At 40.6% G+C, this 12,728-nt stretch overlaps 1 protein-coding gene across 1 annotated transcript in view; it reads right to left on the minus strand.

Annotated features, from left to right (window-relative positions):
- NR3C2 (nuclear receptor subfamily 3 group C member 2) overlaps positions 1-12,728 on the minus strand; it is a 418,452-nt gene that overhangs the window by 61,359 nt on the left and 344,365 nt on the right.

The raw sequence follows: 12,728 nt of genomic DNA on the forward strand, positions 1-12,728 counted from the left end.
AGGGTATCTGCCCAATAGTGGAGTTGCTGGGTCATATGGTAGTTTTACTCCTAGTTTTTAAAGGAATCTCCATACTGTTCTCCATAGAAGCTGTTTCAATTTACATTCCCATCAACAGTGCAAGAGGTTCTTTTTTCTCCACACTTTCTCCAGCATTTATTGCTTGCAGATTTTTTGATGATGGCCATTCTGACCGGTGTGAGGTGATACGTCATTGTAAATTTTGATTTGCATTTCTCTAATAATGAGCAATGTTGATCATCTTTTCATGTGATGATTGGCCATCTGTATGTCTTCTTTGGAGAAATGTCTGTTTATGTCTGCTGCCTACTTTTTGATTGGGTTGTTTTTCTGGTATTGCTGCTTACATATTTGGGAGATTGATTGAAGCACATATCTCTATATGACTGTGCCTTTGTATCTTTTGTATAGTGCATAGGTCCAAAATTACATGAGCGCTAAATAAATATCTGATAGCTACAGAGAACAGGTGAATCTAACAAATTTCACAGACTTTGCTTCTCCTCAAATAGAGATACAAACAAAGTCGGTGCTCACTCAGGGCTGAGCTCCTTTATGTCTCTGAAATCTCAAGAAGTTTCTTAATAAACCTGCTTGCTAACATACTCTGACTTCTGTCAATTGCCCCAGCAGTGTGCATGCATGTGTGTGTGTCTGCTGAGTGCTATGTCAGAATGCACTCATCAGCTCATCAGTAGTGCCAATCTTAAAGCAGAGAGTTAAATAATTTGAGTGGAGTAGTGCACACAGATAATTACAGCAGATCTGAAGGAGCAGACCTTATATCTGATACTGCAAACCACCTCATTACGTCTGAATAAATCTAACATCTTGCTACATGGTCAGTCTAACAGATGGTCCCTGTCTCCAGCTTGTTATTTTCCTAAAAACAGCATGCAGAAACAGTTCTTCTTTTTCAAATCTTAATTAGAATAAAAATGACCTCAATTTGAGCATTCAAATGATGCCAGTCTACGGTTTTTATTTTTTTCATAGTCTTACTAGATTTTTTCTTAACGGACAAACAGAATGTATCTGTAGGAGGACCATTTTGCTAGTTGCAGTTTTGCTGTCTGTTCGTCTTTACAGTATTGACATCATCTATTAACAGCCAGGGTAGAACTCAGCTGCTTAGGAATTGCTGGAGAACGTTGTTTGTGGTTTGCTTTCCTTGACAGGTGTGCCTAAGAGAGTGGTCTCCCCACTATCTCCATAACATTCATGTATTCCCCATTAATTTTACATGGTGAAAGCCCAGCAACAGTTAAAAGCTAGTTCAGTGTTTTGCTTGTTACCTTAATTGATGTTCCAGAAGAGCTGTGTTTCCCAGAACTGCCCTTGACTTAACCATACAATTTCACTGACTTTAATGGATGTTACCCAGATCAAAAGAATATGTGCCCAGCAAAAAAGTCTAGAAGGGGCCTGGTTATAAGATGGTAACTTTAATTGACCACCAACGGTCTTAGAAATCTACAAATGTTTTATTTTTAACCATACATTCTATAGATAGTTTTAGTGAAACATTCTTTTGTGCCTTATATTTTTAAATACTTACGCAGGTAGCATCATTTCTTTTGGGCACAGGACCATGTTTTTTGGTAGAGACAGAAACATGTAGCCATAGTCCACTGTGAAAAATTCTGATTTTAGAGCAAGTTAATTGAGGGTACCTGCATGACAAAAATGTTTTGGATTGACCAAGTCAATCTTAGTATTCACTGCATTGTGAATTTCCACAGACCAGTTATGATATAATTCATTTAAAAAGTCCTACTACATAGCACAGGGAACTGTATCCAGTCTCCTAGGATAAACCATCATGGAAAAGAATACAAAAAAAGAATGTACATACATGTATAACTGGGTCACTCTGCTCTACACCAGAAATGAACACAACATTGTAAATCAACTATACCTCAATAAAAAAATTAGTAAAAATAAAAAAGGGATTTTGAAGCAACTTTTCATGACATACCTGTCCCTGAGATGTGTGACTAAATACTTCACACTAGAGGAAAGTCAGGAACACAGCAAACTGCAGAATATTTACAAGAATAATGGCTCACTATCTATTACTTATAGCCTTTGGCACAGGCAAACAGGCGAACACTGTAGGCACTGTTTTCCTCCTGACATCATAGGGGACTGGAATGCAAAATTAGGAAGTCAAGAGATACCTGGAGTAACAGGCAAATTTGGCCTTGGAGTACAGAATGAAGCAGGGCAAAGGTTTACAGAGTTTTCCAAGAGAACACACTGGTCACAGCAAACACCTTCTTCCAGCAACACATGAGAGGACTCTACACGTGGACATCACCAGATGGTCAACACCAAAATCAGACTGATTATATTCTTTGCAGCCAAAGATGAAGCTCTATTCGGTCAGCAAAAACAAGACTGGGAGCTGGCTATGGCTCAGATCATGAACTCCTTATTGCCAAATTCAGACTGAAACTGAAGAAAGTGGGGAAAACCACTAGACCATTCAGGTATGACCTAAATCAAATCCCTTACAATTATACAGTGGAAGTGACAAGTAGATTCAAGGGATTAGATCTGATAGACAGAGTGCCTGAAGAACTATGGACGGAGGTTCGTGACATTGTACAGGAGGCAGTGATCAAGACCATTCTGAAGAAAAGAAATTCAAAAAGCCAAAATGGTTGTCTGAGGAGGCCTTAAAAATAGCTGAGAAAAGAACAGAAGTTAAAGGCAAAGGAGAAAAGGAAAGATATTCCCATTTGAATGTAGAGTTCTAAAGCCTTCCTCAGCGATCAATGCAAAGAAATAGAGGAAAACAATAGAATAGGAAAGACTAGAGATCTCTTCAAGAAAATTAGAGATACAAAGGGAACATTTCATGCAAAGATGGGTACAATAAAGGACAGAAATGGTATGGACCTAACAGAAGCAGAAGATATTAAGAAGAGGTAGCAAGAATACACAGAACTATACAAAAAAATCTTCATGACCCAGATAACCATGATGGTGTGATCACTCACCTAGAGCCACACATCCTGGAATGCAAAGTCAAGTGGGCCTTAGGAAGCATCACTATGAACAAAGCTAGTGAAGGTGATGGAATTCCAGTTGAGCTATTTCAAGTCCTAAAAGATGATGCTGTCAAAGTGCTGCACTCAATATGCCAGCAAAATGGAAAACTCAGCAGTGGCCACAGGACTGGAAAAGGTCAGTTTTCATTCCATTCTCAAAGAAAGGCAATGGCAAAGAATGTTCAAACTACCACACAATTGCACTCATCTCACACGCTAGTAAAGTAATGCTCAAAATTCTCCAAGCCAGGCTTCAACAGTCTGTGAACCGTGAAGTTCCAGATGTTCAGGCTGGATTTAGAAAAGGCAGAGGAACCATGATCAAATTTCCAATATCCACTGAATCATTGAAAAAGCAAGAGAATTCCAGAAAAACATCTAATTCTGCTTTATTGACTATGCTAAAGCCTTTGATTGTGTGGATCACAATAAATTGTGGAAAATTCTTCAAGAGATGGGAATATCAGACCACCTTACCCGCCTCCTGAGACATCTGTATGCAGGTCAAGTAGCAACAGTTAGAATCAAATATGGAACAACAGACTGGTTCCAAATTGGGAAAGGAGTACATCAAGGCTGTATATTGTCACCCCGCTGATTTAACTTATATGCAGAGTACATCAGGAAAAACGCTCGGCTAGATGAAGCACAAGCTGGAATCAAGATTGCCAGGTGAAATATCAATAACTTCAGATACGCAGATGGCACCACTCTTATGGCAGAAAGCAAAGAACTAAAGAGCTTCTTGATGAAAGTGAAAGAGAAGAGTGAAAAAGTTGTCTTAAAACTCAACATTCAAAAAACCAAGATCATGGCATCTGGTCCCATCACTTTATGACAAATAGATGGGGAAATAATGAAAGACTTTATTTTGGGGGGCTCCAAAATCACTGCAGATGGTAACTGCAGCCATGAAATTAAAAGATGCTTACTCCTTGGAAGAAAAATCATGACCAACCTAGACAGCATATTAAAAAGCAGAGACATTACTTTGCGGACAAAGGTCCATCCAGTGAAAGCTATGTTTTTTCCAGTAGTCGAGTATGGATATGAGAGTTGTACTATAAAGAAAGCTGAGTGCTGAAGAATTGGTGCTTTTGAACTGGGTGCTGGAGAAGACTCTTGAGAGTCCCTTGGACTGCAAGGAGATCCAACCAGTCCATTTTAAAGGAGATCAGTCCTGAATATTCATTGGAAGGACAGATGCTAAAGTTCCAATACTTTGGCCACCTGATCGAGTTAACTGACTCAGTGGAGGAGACCCTGATGCTGGGAAAGATTGAAGGCAGGATGACAAGGGGAAGACACAGGATGAGATGGTTGGATGGCATCATCAACTCCATGGAGATGAGTTTGAGCAAGCTCCAGGAGTTGGTGAGGGACAGGGAAGCCTGGCGTGTTGCAGTCCATGGGGTTAGAAAGAGTCGGACGTGACTGAGCTTCCAACTGAACTTGGCACAGGCAAAGAGGTGAACACAGCAGGCAGTGTGTTCCTCCTGACAGCAGCCACTCTACCAGGGGCAGAAAATGGCCTGATTATTTCCAGGACATTTTAAGACCTAGTGAACCAAATATTTTGATTTTTTTTTCTGCACCACGGCACATGTGGGATGTCAGTTCCCTGACCAAGGATCAAACATGTCCCCTGCAGAGGAAGGGCAGAGTCTTAATCACTGGGCTGACAGGGAAGTCCCACAAATATTTTGATTTTTGATTTTGGTAAGGAAGTGTATATGTCTTTGACAAAGGAGCAGGCTCTAGTTCTTGACCAGATAAAATTCTAAGTATAAACAAGAAAGGCAACCCTCACTGAAAATTGTATTCTAGGACTCAGATCCAAGCAGTTGGGTCTCAGAGCCTGCATTCAACTGTTATATTCAGGTTAACACCCAACAGTGTGCCTTGAACCTTATGAGACTTCATCAGGGTTAATTGTGTGAAGAGTTATGACAAGAATTGCTCTGCATGCAGAATGGATACAAAAGAACAATATTCGCTTTTGAATTTTTTTTTTTTTTTAATTATTAAGCCTCATTTTTGTAGGCTGTAGATTTTAATAGTAAGTTTCTGGAAATGCAACAGTATGAAGAGGACAGGTGGTTCAACAGAAGACAGAAAACCTACCGTGAGCTACTGCCTCAAACAGGGGCATTTCAGGTACATGCTTAAAGACACTGCTTCATTTCAATAAATGACCAGCGTTTCCTGGCTTGTTTGCTAACTACTGAATTTCAACAAGGTGAACAACATGAATTGCTGAATTTAGAAATGTCACTGGACTATTAGTTGGGTAAAGGGTGACAGCAAAATCGTTTTTTTCCGAGTATGATAAAACTTGTGTATTAAACTGTAACTTCTGGAGTCATTTTCTTCTGGAGGCAAAAGCCACAGTCTTCTAGCAACCAGAACCTGTCATGGGTTATAAAGCAGGACTTTCACTCTGATGAAGCCCAGCTGTCCTTCCAAGGAAATAGCTGAGAAGCTCACCATTGCAGAAGTGGCCTTAGCAGTGTGTGTGCTAGGATGGGGATGCGGTGTTGGAGGAGGGCAGCCACTGGACCACAGAGTCCTTCCTCTACCTTGAGAGTCTGGCTTTGGAAAAAGAAAGCAGCTAAACCTCCAGTGATCGTTATTACAGACCCTCTTCAACTCATTAACCAAACCTAGAAAACATTTTCCAGAATGCCATAATTCTGGGGGAATGGTGGTTTCTTCTGTTTGAGTCACTCTAAAAGCCAGTAAGTCCATTTGCCTAAATTTATTTATATTTAAATTGTTACTTTTTTTCAAAGTACAGTGGATTTACAATGTTGTATTACTTTCTTGTGTACGGTAACGTGATTCAGTTATATGTATACATATATCTTTCCCAGACTCTTTTCCCATACAGATTACTACAGAATATTGAGTAGAGTTCCCTGTGCCATACAGTAGGTCTTTACTGAGTATCTATTATATATTGTAGCATGGATTTCTCAGGTGGCTCAGTGGTAAAGAATCTGCCTGCCAATGCAAGAGACAAAGGAGACACAATTTTGATCCCTGGGTGGGAAAGATCCCCTGGAGGAGGAAATGGTAACCCACTCTAATATTTTTGCCTGGGAAATCCCATGGACAGAGGAGCCTGGTGGGCTGCAGTCCATGGGGTTACAAAGAGTCAGACACGACCCAGTGAGCACATGTGCGCACACACAAATACTGTGTTAACAGCATGTATCTGTTACTCCCTAATTTCTAATTTATCCCTCTCCTGCCACCTTTCCCTGTTTCTCGTCTTCATCAGTTTCTTTTCTATGTGTGAGTCTCTTGCTATTTTGTAAATAAATTCATTTGTAGCATTTTTATAGGTTCCAGATACAAGTGATATCATATGATCTTTGTCTTTCTCTGAGTTACTTCACTTAATATGATCATCACTCGGTCCATCCATGTCGTTGTAAGTGGCATTATTTCATTCTTTTTTTATTCTGTCTAAATTAAAAAACAAAAGATGTTCAACTTGATTAATTTAGCAGAGATTAGCCATGTGTCCTTTCTTATTACTGATTCTGAACATCTGTCACCAGGCAGGTTTTGTTCAGGACATTGTGAACACCTGCATCATTCATGATGGGGTGGGATCCGCATCACACCCCCAGGCCACCACACCAACAGCATAAATGTCAGCACCAGGACTCACACTACACACAGACATGGAGTGAAATGAACTCAATGCTTATTCAAAGGGTAGCCTCAACAGTTCTCTTCTTTTTTAAACTGCTTGTAGAAATCTGCTCGTCAAGACAGCCAAGGACCATAGCTAACATTTTCTAACCTCTTTTACTCAGAAATTCTGTGAACTTCTGAACTTCCTCCAAATCAAAATGAAGGGCCATGGAATCTCTCTTTAATGACAAACAAATGATTCCTTGGGGTTTCGTGCTCATCGCCTAGGAGCCAAGAGAGTTAAAGCTCATATTTCACAAGTGTTAGTGCCCTGGGTTCTCTGGGGGAGGCAGATTTTGAATGAAGTGTCCTGAAAGACAAGGAGAATCAGAGCCTGGGCTGGGTTTTAAACATCACCGAGACTTTTGCTCATTCACTCAGTCATGTGTGACTCTTTGTGACCCCATGGACTGCAGCAAGCCAGGCTCCCCCGTCCTTCACTATCTCTGAGTCTCCTCAAACTCACGTCCATTGAGTCGATGGTGCCATCCAACCCTCTCGTCCTCTGTTGCCCTTCTACTTCTGCCCTCAGTCTTTCCGAGCACCAAGGTATTTCCCAATGAGTTGGCTCTTCACATCAGGTGGCCAAAGTATTGGAGCTTCAGTTCTTCCAAGGAATATTCAGGGTTGATTTCCTTTAGGTTTGACTGGTTTGATCTCCTTGCTATCCAAGGGACTTTCAAGAGTCTTCTCCAGCATTGGTTCTCAAAGTGTGGTCTGAGGACACAGGAGTACTCCCAGGACCTTTCCCAGGAGTCTGTAAAGTTCCTTCTCTGACTACACATCTGGGTGAGGTCAAATATTTTTCCTACACTTTGGCCAAACAACCTATCACAATAGGCTGGATGTAAGAAGCAGGTAAGAGGGTACAACTATCTTCCTTTAAGTCAAATTGCAGGAATTTGCAAAAAAGGCAAAACAGTGTCACTCTAATTTCTTTGGTTTTAGGAAAAAGTTATCTTTCATAAAATATATATTGCTGTATGTTTATGCTGTTATTTATGTAATATGTCAATGTTATTTTAAAATGATAAATCAAAAATTTAAAAACATTTCTGTTTTAATTTCTTATATGGGTGAACACCAACAGCTATAACTTACATAAACAAAAGGTCTTTGGGGTCCTTGATGATTTTAAGAGCATAAAGGGGGTCCTGAGAACAAAAAGTGTGTGAACCACTGATCTGATCCAATTCCCTCACTCTGTAGATGGGAGAAGAGGGTCCAATGAAGTGAATCATTCACCTGGCAACACTGAGTGACTTAGCAAAGTCAGGGACTGAGCCCCAGGTCTTCAACAGTGGAGCTCTTAAATACTGCTGCAATGTCAGAGAGGAAGGAAACAGATTTGGAGGACTAAGTCACACTCCAAATCAAAGTTCCAGTGTTTCTAAGAATATTTTATTTCCCATTTGTGTTCTTTATACTTTGGCATAGTCTCACCTATTTTAGAGAGAAACTCTTATGAAAGACGATACATGATTGGTCAGTAAAGTTTCCAAATATACACAGTCTCTGAAACCATCTAATGAAACCCATATTAGTGCCAAAAGTCCTGCCTGAGAAATCAAGTTCCATGGTCAAGGTATAAGCCTTGATACAGCTGAAAAATTCTGAGATTTGGACTGAGAGACATCTGGGCTTGAAACGTTGAGCCTCTGTCTCATCTCTGAAAGAAGGGTAATAAATTCCCATGTCATGGCTGTAAAGATGAAATAGGATAACGTGTGGGAGATGGCGTATATTATAGCACAATGCCTTTAACCAGCTTTCAGCATCAGCTTATCATCCTTCAAATTCACCTTCTAAACTACCTGATTATCAATAACTTTTGCACTGTAGTGTCCTTGTAAATGGGTGGTGTTATGGACTGAATGTTTGTGTCCTCCCGCTTCATATGTTGTTGATGCTCTAACCCCGGATGTGATGGTATCAGTAGGTGGGGCTCAGGGGAGGTAATTAAGGTTGCATGAGGTCATGTGGGTGGAGCCCCCAGGATGGAATTAGTGCCCTTCCAAGAAGCAGTGGAGACTCCAGAGCTTCCTCTCTGCACTATATGAGGGCAGTAAGAAGGCTAGGAGGAAGGTCTTTATCAGACCTGACCATGCAGACATCCTGATCTTGGACTTTCAGCCTCTAGAACTGTGAGAAATAAATGCCTGCTGTGTAAACTGCCACATCTATGTTTGTTTGTTGTTTTTTTTCATAGCAGCCTGAGATGCCAAGACAGAGAGGGATACCATGCCTGTAGCAGGAAGGGAATTAAGAGTTTATAAACTGCTCATTACACTGACTATGGAATAGACAGCATCTTTTTCAAAGTGGACGGACAGAGATGGGCCCAGTTAGATGAAGCTTGTAACACCTGTAACTGTGTCGGTTGTCTGAGACGACATTCTTGCTGCAGTGCAGTTACATGTGACCCAGATACACGGCTGTGCTTTAAATAAGGAGGCAGAGGGTCTCCACATATGACCCTCGTTTTTTGACTTCTCTTCCTTCTCCACTTGTTTGTTTCAGAAAAGTAGCAATCTCAAAACTGAAGACAAATTAAATAACTTCTCCAGAGCTGTCTATAAACAATTCTATTAAATTAGTTTATGACTTTATGTGTGGAAGTGAGGGATCTAAAACCAAAATCATCTCTCAGTGTGATACAATAAAAATGGCTAATCATGTGGCTTGGTTTGGGTTTTAAAAGTGTCTAAAGACACAAGTCCAGAAAGTACTTTATATATCAAGACAAGATTGTTTTCCTTCAATCCAGAGATGCACCATCAAACTGCCATCTTTGTATCTTATGACCTGTGTCAAGGGAGGAAGTCTGGAGCCCTCCTTAATTGTGTTAATTAATTCATTCCTTGTCATCTGCCCCATCTTGCAATAGAATCACTGCATCAAAACTAACTTCTCTCTTTTATTTTTTCAATAAAGAAATTAATTCCAGTGATATTATTTTGTGTGGAAAAGGAGAGTATTTTTAGCTGAAGAGACCAGAGTCCTTGAGCACATTAACTGGAATAAAGGACAACATGCTAATATTAGCCACACTAAGCCTTTTAAACACAACATATGATCTTAAACTGGTTTTGACTTCTATTCAAAATGAAAAAATACCTCCCTCTAGTTAGCCACAGTAAAGCTGGGACATATTTCTTGCATCATCACTACTCTGTGATTTCAATATAGTTAAAAATAGCTTAAACAGTTCATTCCATTTGCAGTCTATTTGTTTTGCTTTAATTTCATACTATACTGACAATTACTCAGCTTCATTAACTACTTAGGAAATTTCTCAAGTACACTACAAGAAACATCAGGCAGGAAATAATAAATTACAGCATGTACTGTTCTTGAAGTCAATCCTGAAAGAGCCTTTTCACCAAATTCACATGCTAAGCCCTAAAAGCACTGTAGGGTCAACCCACACCAGGATTCTTGCTTCTGACCCTTGTATTGGAAAGAAGACTCATTACAAACCTAAACATCACCACCATGTGTCGATTATACAGAAAGCATTTGGGTAGACATTAAAGAAAAATTTAAAAATAATTCCTGTATTCTAGGAGTTTACAGTATACTTGGAGTAAAAGTATGTATGTAAAACACAGGAAGCACCAAAGGACTGATACAGAAAAAACTGATGGAAGAAAAGAGTTTTTTGGGAAAAGTCACTCTTGAGTTGGATGGTAAGAGAAGTGATCAGAGGAAGCATCCTTTGGCTTGGGCTTGGGGCAGCGGGGAAAGGAAATCAGGAGCAAAGGCACAGCAGTGGCAAGACAGGATGAAGGGAAGTGGAAGGAAGGTTCATTTGGCTGCTACAGAGTTTATGTGGGGAAATGATGCTGCAAAGAGTATTTAAAAACTAATTCCTGTGATTTTATATATAGTAGTGTGCATATGTCAATCCCAACCTCCCAATTTATCCTCTCTCCTTCTCCCACTCCGGTAACCATAACCACTAAGGACATACTGTATAGTACAGGGAATTGAACTCAATCCTCAGTAATGACCTATAGGGGAAAAGAATTAAAAAACAGAATGGATATATGAATATGTATAACTGATTCACTTTGCTGTACACCTGATACTGATACAACATTATAAATCAGTTACATTCCAATAAAAAAAACACAGAAAAAATAAAATTAGTTGGTTCATCAAGCACTTACTAATGCCAGACAGTATCCAAGGTGCTGGCCATGGTGAACTACACAGGTCAGATTCCTCCCCTCCCTGAGCCTACATCATGGGGTCAGGGGACCTGCTCTGGAGAGAATAAACGTGGGACAGGATGGGAGGGCTTAGGCAGGGTGGGTGTCTACCCTAGATCTGGGGGTAAGGCAAAAGCTGCCTGAAGAGGAATACTTTGAACTAAGACAAGGTAAGAAGCCACCACCCTCCTTTGCAGAGGGAACAGCAGGCATCAACGGCCTGAGTCAGGAATGGCCTTGGATCTTTCAAAGCACCAAAAGGTCATCGATGGGGCTAACCAAAGGGACTAGCAAATCCTCTGAGAGAATTCCTTCAAATCACCCCTATTTTCAGAACCACTTTTTCACGGTCTTCTATGAGGATGATGGTATGTTGTCTAAGCCATATTCCCTGGGGATATGGCGGGTGGGATTTCTGCCTGACACTGCCTTCATTTTCCCCACAGTCCCACCCACCTGGCACTCATAAGGGAGCCCCAGGGTTTGCCCACTGTTTAATTCCCAGGGTCTAGGACAGTGCTTGGTGCCTTCAAGTTGCTCAGGAAGTGTTTGTGGAACGGATGCACTGAGTGAGTATCACTCATCTCCTCCTCCTCAGAGTGGTCCAAAATGAGAGGTAGGGATAAGACAAGACGGGACAGGACAAGAAGTGAATTAGAATGCCTACCTGCCGTTCTAGCTGAGGAGTGGATGAAGAAGGTGTGGTATATTTATACAATGAAATATTACTTAGCTGTACAAAGGAACAAAGTTGGGTCATTTTTGTAGAGACATGGATGGACCTGGGGACTGTCATACAGACTGAAGGAAGTCAGAGAGAGAAACAAATATCATATATTAACACATTTATGCAGAACCTGAAAAAATTGGTAGACGATCTTATTTACAAAGTAGAAATAGGAACAGGTGTAGAGAAAAAATACGTATGGATACCAAGGAGGAAAGGGGGAGTGGAATGAATTAGGAGACTGGGATTGACATATATGCATTATTGATAAAATATATAAAACAGGTAACTAATGAGATGGGAATATCTTTTCTTTTCTCCTTTGCTTTTCGCTTCTCTTCTCTTCCCAGCTATCTGTAAAGCCTCCTCAGACAGCCATTTTGCTTTTTTGCATTTCTTTTCCATGGGGATTTTCTTGATCCCTGTCTCCTGTACAGTGTCACGAACCTCTGTCCATAGTTCATCAGGCACTCTGTCTATCAGGTCTAGTCCCTTAAATCTATTTGTCACTTCCACTGTATACTCATAAGGGATTTGATCTAGGTCATACCTTAATGGTCTAGTGGTTTTCCCTACTTTCTTCAATTTAAGTCTGAATTTGGCAATAAGCAGTTCATGATCTGAGCCACAGTCTGCTCCCGGTCTTGTTTTTGCTGACTGTATAGAGCTTCTCCATCTTTGGCTGCAAAAAATATAATCAGTCTGATTTCGGTGTTGACCATCTGGTGATGCCCACGTGTAGAGTCTTCTCTTGTGTTGTTGGAATAGGGTGTTTGCTATTACCAGTGCGTTCTCGTGGCAAAACTCTATTAGCCTTTGCCCTGCTTCATTCTGTACTCCAAGGCCAAACTTGCCTGTTACGCCAGGTGTTTCTTGACTTCCTACTTTTGCATTCCAGTCCCCTATAATGAAAAGGACATCTTTTTTGTATGTTAGTTCCAGAAGGTCTTGTAGGTCTTCATAGAATCGTTCAACTTCAGCTTCTTCGGCGTTACTGGTCTGGGC

The sequence above is a fragment of the Giraffa tippelskirchi genome, chromosome 11 (assembly GCF_054371585.1).
Source record: "Giraffa tippelskirchi isolate mGirTip1 chromosome 11, T2T-mGirTip1v1.2.pri, whole genome shotgun sequence".
Lineage (NCBI taxonomy): Eukaryota > Metazoa > Chordata > Mammalia > Artiodactyla > Giraffidae > Giraffa > Giraffa tippelskirchi.